Below are 14,521 nucleotides of genomic sequence, written 5' to 3'. Positions count from 1 at the left end.
TTGTGGTGGCTATATAAGAGCAAGCCCGTGAAGCCCATTTCATCACTAGCTACAACAACCCTGATTCCTTAGCATCCAGCCTCCGTCCTCTACTATTTCCAGCTTGCCATCGAAGCTTCTTTCATAGGAGCGCACGGTTGGGAGGCAGTGCCATCTATTGTATCAGTTTTATAGTAATCAAATTTTTGATTCTCCATACTATCTGCTTTTCTCTCTTGCGTACGAGATCCTGTTATCTGTTGAGCATAGACGTGTTGTTTTCTTATAGAATGCAAGGAGATAGCCCCATATCAGGGATCCTAAATGGTGGAGAAGATCTCCTAATAAGGATAAGATTGACCCCAAATTCAAAGTAGTTCAGATGCACGTGCCTATCCATTGATTTTGGGAAGGCCTTGGCTACGCAATGTGAAGGTGTTCAAAAGTGGGATACTAGAGAATTGATTTTGCAGGGAAATGATAAGAAGGTGCGCTACAATATCAGAAGCCACAAAAAGAAAGTTGTCAAGGAGGAGTCTACAACATCAGAGAGTTTGAGCTCTGACTTAACCGATGAAGAAGAAGAGACAGGGTGTAGCTCTGAGGAGACCAAATTAGAGGGTGAGGTGGAAGGAGTGGCCTTTGGTCTTTGTCTTGGTGCTGATCGAGATGAGTCAAGAGGGAACAAGGTGGTGGTACAAGAAAATTCTGTAGAGATCCAAGGGGAGATTTGCAAAATGGGTGTCAGAGCTTCAAGAGTTATCTTTCTCTTTTGTCACTAAAAATACCACTCGGTCCACTATGGCAGATTTTCTCATAGGATGGGAGGATCTAAGAAAAGAAAAGAAATATAAGGAGGACATTAATGATGAAAGGAGGACACCACCAATAGCTTTTGTCTTGTATTTTGATGGGGCATTTAGTCCATCACACCAACAAGGAGCCGAGGGTATGGTCTTGATGAATTTCGAAGGTCAAGAAGTATGGGCAAGAGGACAAGAGTTTCTTAGTATCACAACTAATAATGCAGCCGAGTATAATGCTTTGATTCTTGGTTTGGAGGGTTGTCTTTAAAGTCAAATTAAAGAATTGGAAGTAAGAGGAAATTCTCATCTTATTATAAAGCAAATGCAAGGGCATTATAAGACAAGAAGTCCTCATTTGAAGGAGCTTGATCAGAAGGCTATGGCACTATGTAGTCAATTTGATTTTTGCAAGTTTGTTCATGTAAATAGAAAAGAAAATAAAAGGGACGATGAGTTAGCTACTCAAGCCATTGTAGTACAAGACTGGGGGGTGGTTTCTTTGGTAGACACTGGATGGCTAGAACTACAAGATGTTCAACAATATGTGGAAGAAGGCATGTTTCCTCGAGGGTTAAATCCACAACAGAAGCAGAGATTGGTAAGGAAGGATTGTCCCTATACTGTTGTTGATGACATTCTTTATAAATTGGGAAAAGATAATGTGCTCCATCACGTGGTCCATCCCATGGAGACTAGGAGAATCCTAGAAATGTGTCATGAATGCTCCGTAATTTTGCTTTAGCGAGCATAGCTAGGAGAATTCTTAATGTTGGTTACTTTTGGCACGCCTCCATAAGGATGTATATGAATGGTGTCAAAATTGTACAGTATGCCAAAAGTTTGAAAGGCAACACTCCCTTGAAGCCTATTCTAGCATATGGACCTTTTGAGAGGTGGGGGTTGGACTTTGTGGGACCACTCCCTCACTCATCTCAGGGCAAGCATTATTTATTGGTGGCCATAGATTATGTGACTCGGTGGGCAAAGGCCAAGGCCACAGTCAATAGCAAGGCAAGCACAATTGCAAATTTTCTCTTTGATCAAATTTGTTCATACTTTGATTGTCCTTTGGAAATTCTCATTGATGAAGGAACCTCTTTTAGAAATGAACTGATTGAAGATGTGGTGCATAAGCTAAAGATAAATCATAGCATGTCCACGCCATACTATCCCCAATGTAATGGCTTGGCTGAGAAAACAAATGGATTGTTGCGCAATTCAATGGGAAAGCTTGTAGACACCAAGAAAAAGCATTGGGATAGGCACTTGGCAGAAGTTTTATGGGCTTACAAAACCACACACAAGCTAGCTCTTGGGTTTACACCATTTCAACTACTGTATGGGATAGAAGCCATTTTGCCCATTGAATTGGAGATACATAGTCTTCGCACTTCTGGTGCAAGAATAGAAGGATAGGAGGATGCCTATGCTCAATGCTTGGTACAACTAGAAGCCTTGGATGAATGCAAATTACAGGCCTTACAAAACTTGGAAGCTTCTCAAAAAAGACGAAGGCCCATTTTGACACTAAATTATGCAAAAAGAAAGATATTGCAGATGGAGATTTGGTCATGAGATTTGATAGCCTTTTGGACAAGCAGCTAGACAAAAGGTTTATCGGTTGATGGGATAGACCATATCAAGTCAAGAAGTTCACCAATGGAACCTATCAGCTTGAGGATGTTGACAGCATGGTGATACCTGTGAAGATAGTGGGAGAGAAGGAAGGAGTCTCACTTGCGGCTTTCTCACATACACAATGGGGGAATACACACAAACTTGGAGGCTGAAAACAGTTTTTCTCTTCTTAATTGTGAAAGCCAAAAGAACTCTTGTACAAAGAAATAGGAGAACCCTATATGTTGGTCTCAAACCAAACTCAGCTAACTAAGGTGGCATACTAACTGAGCCACGAACTAGAGTAGATAAGGATAGCTGTCATCCAGCTATTATTCATGGGTGGTGTACGAACTGCAACTAACAAGTCGGTGACATAAATGCACAACGGTCACCCTAGCATATCATGAGTGGAGCTCGATATCTTAACACTCCCCCTCGAGCTCAATCCCAATTCCTACACACCAAGCAGGTCTCTGAACTTGCATAGCTTCTCTGTGCCCAATGCCTTCGTGAATATGTCAGCTACTTGATCCTCTGTGCTGACATAAACTAGATCAATTAGACCTAGTAAAACCTTCTCCCACACATAGTGATTATGCACCTCAATGTGCTTTGTTCTAGCATGATAGACTGGGTTATTTGCCAAGTGTATACTGCTCATGTTGTCACAATAAATGACAATTGGCCCATCTGTAGACTGATGCATATCATAGAGTAGCTTATGCAACCAAGCTACCTCACATGCAACCATTGTTGCACCCCTGTATTCAGCCTCTGTGCTCAACAAGGCAATTGTAGGCTGTTTCTTGCTGCTCCAAGTGACTGCAGCACTCCCAAAAGAGAACATATATCCACTGGTAGATTGTCTATCAGAAATACTACCAGCCCAATCAGCATCAGTGTATCCATGCAACTATATCTGAACCCCAGCCTCATAAAATAGTCCATACTGCAATGTGGACTTCACATACCTAAGTATGCCTCTAGCCGCATCCAAATACAGTTTCCTTGGAGCCTGCATATACTAACTTACCAGTCCAACAGCATAGCTCAAATCTGGCCTGGTAATAGTCATATAAATCAAACTTCCTACTATGCGTCTGTACATAGTAGGGTCTTCCAGAAGCTCACTTGCATCTGCGCTCAGCTTCACATTCTCTTCCAAAGGAACTGAAATAGGCTTATAGCCTGTCATCCCATATTTGGATAGCATGTCCAATCCATACTGCCTCTGCAAGAGCTATATCCCACTTGGTGATCTAATCACTTCAATAGCATTTTCACATGAAGGATATCTTCATCACTATCACCTGTGATGATCAAATCATCAACATAAATGACAAGCAGCATAATACCTTTCTCTATTTTTCTCACATAAAGTGAGAAATCTACCTTGGAAATTTGAAAGCCAATAGTGACAAGATACTATCCTATCTTGTCAGACCATGCTCTAGGTGCTTGCTTCAAGCCATACAAGGCTTTCTTCAACTTGCAAACAAACTCAGGATGAACAACATGAACATAACCTGGTGGTTACTCCATAAAGACCTCTTCTTGCAAATCACCATGCAAGAAGGCATTCTTTACATCCATCTGATGTAAAGACCATCCCTTTGATGCAGCCATAGCAATGATTGCTCTTACAATTGCCATCCTTGCAACTGGATTGAATTTTTCCTCATAATCAATGCCATATGTTTGTGCATACCCCTTGACAACTAATCTTGCCTTGTATCTGTTCACAGAACCATCTGCATTGTGCTTCACCTTATAAACCCACTTACAACCAATTGCATTCTTTTCTTTAGGCAAAGGCACCAATTCCCATGTAGCATTTGCTTCCAAGGCATCCATTTCTTCATCCATGGCTTTCTCCCATTTTTCTTTTCCCATGGCTTGCTCAAAAGAAGTAGGTTCTGGTTCCTGTATCACTTTGACCATATAGGCATAGTGAATGGTTGTAAATCCATCATATTTCAGCCTATCCACAGGATTTCTAGCTCTGGTAGACCTGTGCAAAATAGGCTCACTTCTAGGTGCTCTCAAAACGTCCCTGGTCTTCCTTACTCTAGGTGTAACAACAGAAGGAATACCCAACTCATCATCAATGCTCTATTCTGAGCCACTGGATTCACCATCCACATAAGAGTGACCTACATTCACATCAAACATGGGCTGATCTATCTTCTCTTTTCCTTTTTGTGATACCTACATACCACTATCTACATTGCTTTGAGGAGATTCTCCTGATCTCAATCTGCCTATCCATGGCAAAGTATGTGAACCACTGCTAGAGGACACTACAGGTCCACTAATATTTTGTGATTGTTGCTGTGAATTCTGTGCAGCATTACCATTTTGTGCATCTACATCAATCTTCACATTTACTGGTTTATACCAGTTGCTCATCTCATCAAAAACAACATCTCTACTCACTATAAACTTACGAGTAGAAGGGTTATAGCATCTTTACCCTTTCTGTTGTAGAGAATAACCAATAAAGATGCACTTCTCATCTTTTGGATCCAACTTGGACCTCAACTCATCTGGCACATAAACATAGGCAATGCAACCAAAAATTTTCAAATGAGAAATATCTGGTTTCCTACCAGTATACATCTCCTCTGATCTCATGCCATGTATTGCTGCAGTGGGAGTCCTATTCATTATGTAAACTGTTGTAGCAATTGCTTCAGCCCAATAATAATCTGGTAGGTCTTTTTCATTTAGCATGGCCCAAGATACCTCTCCAATATGCTTGTTTTTCCTTTCTGCAAGTCCATTTTGCTGTGGGTATGACTGCATGAATATTGCTGCTTTATGCCATGCTCCTGCAGGAACCTTGCAAACTCATTTGAGAGGTACTCTCCCCCTCCATCTAACCTTAGGCATTTTATTTGTAGGCCTGTTTCTTTTTCAGCCATTTCTTTAAAAGATTTGAAATGCCCAAACACCACTTTTCTTTTTAATAAAATACACCCAAACTTTTCTGCTGTAGTCATCAATAAAAGTGACAAAGTAATGACAACCTCCAATAGATGTAGCTTTAGTAGTCCACACATCAGAGTGGATTAATTCCAATGGCTTCTTACTCTCTTAAACATGTCTAGGAAATGGTTTCCTTGCTTGTTTTCCAAATTGACAGGCTTCACATACCTTATGCATTTCTGCAACCTTGAATTTTGGCAATCCTGCAACAATATTTTGGGCTTGCATTGATTTAAGTCGTTGTACATTAACATGACCAATGCGTTTATGCTAGATATCAATATCTACAACTACACCCGTCCCATGTGCAAACATTGCTGCACTCAATTCAGGCATGTCCGCATCCAATGTAAACATCCTTCAACCTGCTAGTGGTCGAGGAGAAATACTTCAAGAAGAAAAAGCTTGACGCCCTCAAAATGGTCTGTCACTACGACTGCCACAAGTGCAACAGTCACCTCCAGTTCACATCCATCCACAAGCCTGAAGTGGAGCGACCAGCAAGAGCCTTGCAATGACTCACTCAAGTCAAGCACACGGACCATCACCAATCCATTGTGCCCAATATGCTGCTACACATGGTGGAGCTCCAGGAGACCAACTAGGCTGACTACTTCTGCAACCAAATGTGAGATGATCTCGGCACCCACGGGGACGTTATCAGTAATCCCATGCTATACATGCCAGTCCTCTACTACTTAAAGAGTTAGCATCTGCCAGCCTAGCAAAGAAATTTGCCATCGGCCAAGTATAGACTGAGCCAGAAGAAATGGAGGTGAAGCCCAAGAGACAAGGACAAGCCCAACGTCACTCCTGTAGTTCATGTGCAACCGAACACAAGTTATCTACTCGACCAGTATGAGGACCGCCAGTTGCATGAATTCATGCACTGACAACTGTGTCTCCTGCAGGCAGATCCTCAAAGCAAGGGAAAATGAGTTCAAGAGGAGTCCATTCTCATTGATGACCTCCAACGTGATGAAACAATCAAACTCGGCCTCCATACAGAAGCCAGAGCTATGCCGACCACCCCCATTGTGCCCTACATCTCAGTCTCCACCACCCCTCAAGACACCACATCCTTTGCAATTGGCACCTCTTCTGCTCCATGGGTAGGCCTAGCGAAGGCCTTACAATTTTGCAGTGCACCCCAGTATAGGTCATCAGGTGGCTATAGCCACATGATAGCAGAGCAATTGTCACGTGTGGATCTAATGGAACTAAACCTCTTTGAAGCCATGGCATAGCTCCCACAAGTTGCCTGCACAATTTTACAAAGGAGGCAGGAACAAGCCTCACAACTCTTCGCCAGTCTCATCCAAGCCCAACTCTCTATGCATGAAAGCCAATCAACAATGGTTGTAGCCCCAGCAATAGGCCATGCTGCAAAACATAGAGCCAAAGAATACCAGGCCAAAGTTGAGGAGCTTGAGCTTGCTCTTGCAAGGCTCAAGGACGACTCACCACAAGTGAATACCTGGTCTAGACGTTCATGGACCAGGCTGACAAGGCAGAGTCAAACCTGCGCACAACACTAGAACAACAGGCACAGGCAGAGGAGCAGTAAGCCCCAATCACAGGAGTACCACGAACAACAAATTCAATCTTTACAAGATCTCCTGCCACAAGAGAGGAACCTAACAGTTTTCCTCCAAGAAGAAAACGAATGTTAGCGCTCCACCGACCAATCAGCGGAGTCAGGACTGGAAGACTGGGAGCAACAGGAGTTTTGAATGTATAGGGAGGTCTCCACACAATTAGCCACATACACACTTGCACCACGCACCATCCCCCAAACCCTCCAAATGCAATTTGGCACTCTGCGCACAAAATCTCATCTTCCACCTAGACCTTACTACTCCACTTCCTCCTAATACCCTCCAAACTATCCTTCACCATAACCCCGACCACTGTCGCCCCATCTTAGCCATGTCATACTTCTCCCTTGATCTTCAACCCACTTCTCTATCTCTTCTTCACCCCTCTGATCTCGAGACATTATCTACTCACCCCATCCTCCTCAATTTTCAAGCCTCGTGCCGCATCATCACTAAGTCCCTTAATTATCCTACGGATGATGAAGTGATGCAACTCACAAGCCCGAGGAACTCACACCATGGGTCTGCACACCCGCAAGTCTACATGCAGACATTAATTGGATGCAGACCTATGACTGAGCCTCAAGCCGTACAATCTCAAGGGCACCTTGTGGCATACCAGTCCACAACCTACCACCCCTTAGCATAATAGTACTCTTCAATAGGGTGTTACAGGCTCTCCAAGACTCACTTGAGTCCTTGGTGAGCAATTTTCAAACAATTCAAGTAGCCTACCCAAAGGAAGTCACCGAGGAAGAGGGAAATGAAGCAATCACCCTCTTTAATACCACCCCCCTGCAGAAATTCCACTACCACCTCCTCTAGATCCTGCTCTACCCACCCAATAAGCAGCCCACACTCCTCTCCCTCGGACAACACTACCCAAGTACTTGTCTAACACCTCTAACACCAACATCGCACATCACGAACCCTCCCTGTCCATCTCCTCCAATGCTTCGGTTGACCTTCCTGATGAAGCCTTCAACACACTGCTCAAAGTAGCCAATTTTGTACAAAGAGCTGAGGCATTAACGCCTCCAGGCATAACGGAGCCGGAGCCCATGCCACTTGCAGATGATGATGCTTCGCCATCCCTACCAATTTCCCCCTAAAGATGTCCACTGGCACCTAGACTTACAGTCCTTTCAGGAGCTATCGGATAGCATGCTAATGCACCATTGGAAGTGCTAGCTTGAGGGCTCACACCTCCTCCTCTACGAAATTCTTGAGGTGCGCCCCCTCACACAGTTCATCACATAGTCCTTTGACGATTGGCGTCGCGTGCATCCAAAGCGCACGGGAGGAGGATACAGCCTCACCCCCAATGCTCCAGTGCCCACACGACTGATGTCGATGCCGGTCTGTAGCCACAATGGTGGCTCTCCTTCTTAAAGTTGGAGAAATTTTGGTGCTACTACCATAACGCACCCATCGATCGTAGAGTCCACCAACTCTACATACCCATGGAACGACTTGGGCCACATTTTGAGACCTCGAGCAGAAGGACCCAAATGTGTTGTACAACTTTCCCAAGTACAACTTCCCCAAAGAGATGACTTAGGAGAGATTTTGCTTCCACCTCGAGTCATTCAATGACACATACGGCTCAGTGCCAGATCCTGTCATTGTCGCAGTAGCACATTTCAACTGCCTCCTATTCTTACTCCTCCGTGATCTTCCCGCCCACATTTGCTCCATCGATGACCACCTCCACAATCCAAATAACCATATATTTCAATCCTGACATCGGTCCGACACCATTCTAGGACCTCCGTGTTCGCAATCTCCATGGACATGACCTTTGCACGTACGAGGATATGCATGCCACCCATTATTGGAAGTACCGCCCATACCTCACTCGCCTCACGTCATGACAGCTATGCCATCTTATAGATAATCCTCACCACCAACCTACTCCAGCGCGGCTAACCCAAGGACAGATCAACAATAGGAAAGGGGGCATGTTAACATCCATAGAGTATAGTCTCTGAATGCATAGTAATCAGTGATTAAATGTGATCAGGCCACATGATCTACTGCAACGGACAAGCTCAGAGAGTTTGACTCCCAAATATCCCAAGGCTAGTGATTACAAGCAATGTGTACATGGAAGGAGTATAGCTCAACTCAAGGAGTTTGATCCCCAAATATCCAAAGCCCACCCCAAAGTCCAAGGATTTAAGCATTTCAGGCACAATTGTGTTCCAGCTAACACCAAGATCAAAGAGTGCAGGAAACATACACATTTCAGGTCTATGTCCACGAAAATAGCCATGCCAATGAAAATAACCACCACGAAAGAAGTACAACTCAAACTCAGGAAGTGAGATCCCCAAATATCCCGAGGCAAAAGATTATAGCCAACGTGCAGGGTTACCATTGAGTGTCTCGTGAAAGTTAAGCCTCGCCACTCTAGGTTTTGAGCCTCAGCCATGGGGTTCGAGCCCCAAATGGGTTAAGGTGTGAGGGCGCTTAGGGAGTTTGATCCCCAAATCACCTAAGCCTAGGAGGCACGAGGCTAACACAAGCACTATTTGGGACCCGGTTAGGAACACCTCCTAATGCTAGGCTTGTCCCAAGCGCACTAATATGGTTAACACATCCACTATTTCTGCTAGTAGGGAGAGATGGAAAGAATAGCAATATGCCTTGTCACCCTACGGGCCCAAGAGCCTTTGGTTGTAAAGAGAGGGAGAGTGGTAAAAAGGAAAAGGGTTGGTCCTCCCTTCAAAAGGTGACTTGTATACAAGGCCAAATGGTTGATTTTGGTTTTCATTGTTGTTTGCACAAGTTTGAATACAAGCTCCCTCTTCTCTTCCAAGAGATCCATTGCTCTCTCTTCCAAGTGCTCAAAAGTGTTTTCTATTCGGCCGCTCATTGCACATACATGTTTTATCCATTTCCCAAGGCACAAAGTAAGCTCTTCCTTCCCTCCTAGCTAACCTCTATGGGACTTGGATCGTTGATGAAGTCTGAGCATGGAGGGAGTATTCTCCCTAATCAACATCGGTAGAAGGAGTAGGTGTTTTTCATGATAGTTTGACCCCCCCTGTCAATATTTTGGTCATACCTTTTTGCTCAGTGGTCCAATTTGGACTCGGAATCAAGGAGCATCATACTATGTCTTCATTTATTGTATCAGATTTCAGACTGAAAATCTATGGCTCTCTGTGTGTGACTATTTCTTTTTCAGGCAATTTTTACCCCCTTCTAGTAAAATGCCCATAACTTTTCAGCCGATTCTCTGTTTCTTATGAAACTCATATCAAAGTAAAGCCCATTTCAAGGCACATTACTAGATATATGTGAATCTTTTATATCATGTCTTTGCTAGAAGTTATTGGTCTTTGTGTCTGATGACAGTTTGCAAAGTGTTTTGAGCTACCTGTAGAGGTTCCTATGAAGGAGGTGCAATGTTTTCCCGGAACCTATCCATCCGACCCAATCAGCCCCTTCAAAATCCTCAATATATATCAGTTCATGTCATGTTGAGCTGCAAGATCTTTCAATAATATATCGCTCTTCTCTTTGGTGTAGACCGGCTTGCTGAGATTATGGCCTTCGCTGATCCTTTCCTTCTCCCCATGCTTGAGTACAACATCACTTGGGATGTTACCATCTTCATTCTCATCTAAGGGAGGAAAGTATGGTGTGATCTCTTGGCATAAAAGCTTCTTTTTAATGTCCCTTTCCCAGTGATAAATATCTTTGTCACTCAGTTCGAAAGTAGTAGGAAGTGAAGAGGTGCGTGAAGTTTATTACCCCCAACTTTATGTCGTAGCCCAAGGGAGCTTGGGTGGATGGAAACTTGTATCCTTTAGACCCTACAACCCAAAAGAGTCCTCCTAATCATACAGTGCATGATGTTGTTCGGTTTGTTGGTAAGGGACATGCTGGATTGCTTGATTATTGCCATTGATTGAACCATTCTTAGACATTGGCTATGCAAGCAAGCGAGGTGTAGAGAGCCCAAGCAGAAGAACTTGCACATTTTAGAAATATTACTATTGTGGCAATGCATAATAGTATGTAGGATCTCCAATTGCAAAACAAAGAACTTAGTGACAAAGCACATGCACTGGACTTGGAGTGACATGAATTGGAAGAATCAATCTAGAAGCTTGCTAAAAGCAAAAAAGATTTGGAAAGGTCTGTCTATGGCCAAGTTCAACGTGCTGTGGAGAAGGAATGAGAGAAGTCAATAGAACGAGTACAAAAGTTAAAGGGAACACCTTTGGGACTGAAGGAGGTCATTATGGACACTTCACCCTCAATGGTTTGTGGCCACCTGATCCCGATTCCCAACCTGACAATTGGATCACTCTCATTTTGTTTATGCAACCTAGAGAGGATGGATATGCCTGATCTTGGAGACCTTGTTATACTGATGGATTCCAAGAAGCAATGCTTGCCTTCTGAATGCTCTAGGCTCAAGAAATGCTTTAAACTCCCATTACAGTTTTAAAGGTGTACATCTTTCCACAAGGGGACCTAGCTTGTCTGAAATTGTAGATGCCACGATCACAAATGCAAATCTAGAGATTCTACCAGAGAGTGACCCAAAGTCTGCCACCATAGATGCCATGACAACTTCCATTGTTGCAAGGGCTACAGACACATGTAGAAATTTGTTGCCATCAGCTACACGTGAAAACCCACTTGCTTCAAATGTAAGTGTTTCTGTTGAGCTAACATACCAAAATTTGCCAAAGAACTTGCTACTCTAGCTAGATAATTGTGGGTCTGAGAACAAAAACAGATACTTGTTTGCATACCTTTCTCTTCTTGTAGCAAGGGGCATTTCCAAGACAGTTCAATTGGCCTTCTTGATGGTAGGGCACACACATGAGGACATTGATGCAATGTTCAATAGGTTCTTTGGGAGTTTGCGAGTGGGACAAACATTCAATCTCCCTCATCTAATGGATACATTCAAAAAATGTACATTAGCTTCTCTAGCACCATTTCTTCTTATACAGATTACTAAATTCAAGGATTATGTGGATGGCTACCTATGTGGTGGGCAAGATGTTGTCCCTAAAGGATTTTTTTTAACACCACCAAATACATGATTTTCAAACTCTACCACAAATTCTTTGTTCTAGTTATTATACCCAATGAAATGTTTCAAAACCAATGAATTTGTTCATAATCATTGGAATTTCCAAATACTAGTATATTTCAATATTGGTAAAATTTCCACAATCAATGAAACTTTTCCCAAATTTAATGAAACCTTTCCCAAAATGAAATCCACCTAATTCCAAAATTCCCAAAGTGCAACTTTTGTCTAATATTATCTAATACAGTGTTTTCATAGATTAGGTTAATTTTAATTAGATTAGATTAATTGTAAATATATTAGGTTGATTGGTTGAAAAGGGAATTAATACAAAAAGTAAGAGGAGTGATTAGGGAGAGGCAAGGGATGATGCCATTACTAAAAACATATAGTGATGAGAGAGAGAGAGAGAGAGAGAGAGAGAGAGAGAGAGAAGTGGGGGGGGAGGGAGAGACAAGACACTAAAGTAATTATTTACAAGATTTAATTAAAACTTGGCAATAGGTCAAGCCTTGCACCTACACAACCACATTTTTCCAAGTGCAAAACTTGCCAAGTGGAAGTCATCAAGTCATAGAGGACCAAAAGGACACAAGGAAGGAGCAGCCAGCAAAAGTCATGGTTCTACAGAAGAACTAGGCCAGCCAGCAAAAGTCATCGTTCTATAGAAGAACTAGGCAATGTCTGGTAGTCAAGTCAACATCTAGAGCCAAGAAGAGATCAACAGTATGCTAGCCTACAAAGGCAATGATGGTCAGGAGAAAACCAAGGCCAAACACTACCATGAAGGACAAATGGGTCTAGACTTTACTGATGAGTTGCTAGGAAGGGAATTGAATTGTGAGGATGAGCCATAGAGAAACTAAAGGCCATGAAGTGATTTGCAAGGAAACTAAGTATGGGAGCCAAAAGTAAGTTGGGCAACAAAGTGGCAAGAAATAAGGGTCAAGAGGAGCCAGGATCATGTGAAGAAGAGAACTTGAGCCATGTGGAAGTGACACACATAGTAACAACCAAGCACAAGTAACAAGGTGAGTAAGATAAAGAGAACTACACACCAACTAGAAGGCAATAGCACCTAGATAAACTGAGTCAAGGGGACAAAAAAGGAAGGGATCATGATGAAAGAGAACCTATGAGAAAGGGTTGACTATGAGGAGAGTGAGGGCTATGTGAGGAAGGAGAAGAAGCATGTAAGAAGTCAAAAGTGTAAGGGAGGTGCAATCCTTATGGGGGGTTGTGAGGGTTTGTAGAGGCAGAATATAAAGAGTAGTGAGCATCAATTTCACCCATGTATGGGACTCAAGGGGTTCACCTAATAAACTTTTAGTGTACCACGTGCATTCAAGAGGGGTATTTTAATTTAACTTTTGGAAAATTTTAACAAGTTTACGATAATAGGAGGGGTTTTTAATTCAATTTTAGAAAAAAATCACTTAGTTCATAAGTAAAGAGGGGTGTTTTTATTGGGGGAAATTTTAGTTGAGCGATTTTTTAAATACCCCTTGAATGCACGTGATACATAGGGTTTCTATGTAGTACACACAAAAAGAGTCGATGGTGGGCAGTGCCACGATGGGGGGATGTTAGGGGGCTTAGTTAGGTTAGGTTAGGTAGTGGTTTAGTAATAGAGGGGGAATAGTTAAGAGTGTTAAAAGGTGGTGTTAATAATTAAAAGGGTGTTTAATAATTAAAGGGTGTTTAGTATTCAGGGACATATAGGGTTTGTGATACATATAAAAAGTCCATGTTACTTTTTGTTTAAAGAAAGATAAGAAATAAAGGGGAAGGGTGGATTAGTTTAGTAATGTTAAGAAGAGGTTGAAGCCAACGGGGGTTAGGGGTGGGGGTGGTTAAAGTTTATAAGAGTAATAATAGTAATTGAGGGGGTAGGGGGAAACTATAACTAAAAGATGCCAAAAGATGGTTATGAAATCGTGCATCTAGTGTTAGTATGCTAAAAAGGGGGATGGGGGTGGGTAAAAATGTGTAATTTTAAAAAAAAAATTCCTAAAGGAGGAGGGGGGGTACTTTTAGATAGCATGGGGAGGCAATAAAATGCCGACAAAGCGTGTGGAAGATAAGACCATATTCTCGAATGAAGAAAAGAGGAAAAATATAGAAAAAAAATGGTAGGGGGAAGGGTTTCTCATAATTGTAGGTTAGTCAAAAATTAGGCATGTGTGTGTGTGTGTGTGTGTGTGTGTGTGTGTTTTCAATCCCCAAAAAAAAATTGTGTGAGCACATGTGCGCATGTGTGTGTAGTCTTGACAGTGACTCACGTGTCATGGGGATCTTGAAGGAGTGTTGTTGGATCCTCCACTCCAAGCTACTTCCTTGTGAGATCAATGCAAGCATGAGCCATCCACTTGTGTCATGCATACGGATTGTGGTCGAGGGCATACTTTGTGAGTTGGAGGGACTGGTAGCTTGCAGAATGGGGGGTTGGGGGTGAGGCCAAGCTCTGA

Source organism: Dipteris shenzhenensis, chromosome 4 (genome assembly GCF_047967505.1).
Source record: "Dipteris shenzhenensis isolate YYH24624 ecotype China chromosome 4, Dip_SZ_1.0, whole genome shotgun sequence".
NCBI classification, from domain to species: Eukaryota; Viridiplantae; Streptophyta; class Polypodiopsida; order Gleicheniales; family Dipteridaceae; genus Dipteris; species Dipteris shenzhenensis.
Note: the sequence above shows the minus strand (reverse complement) of the source record.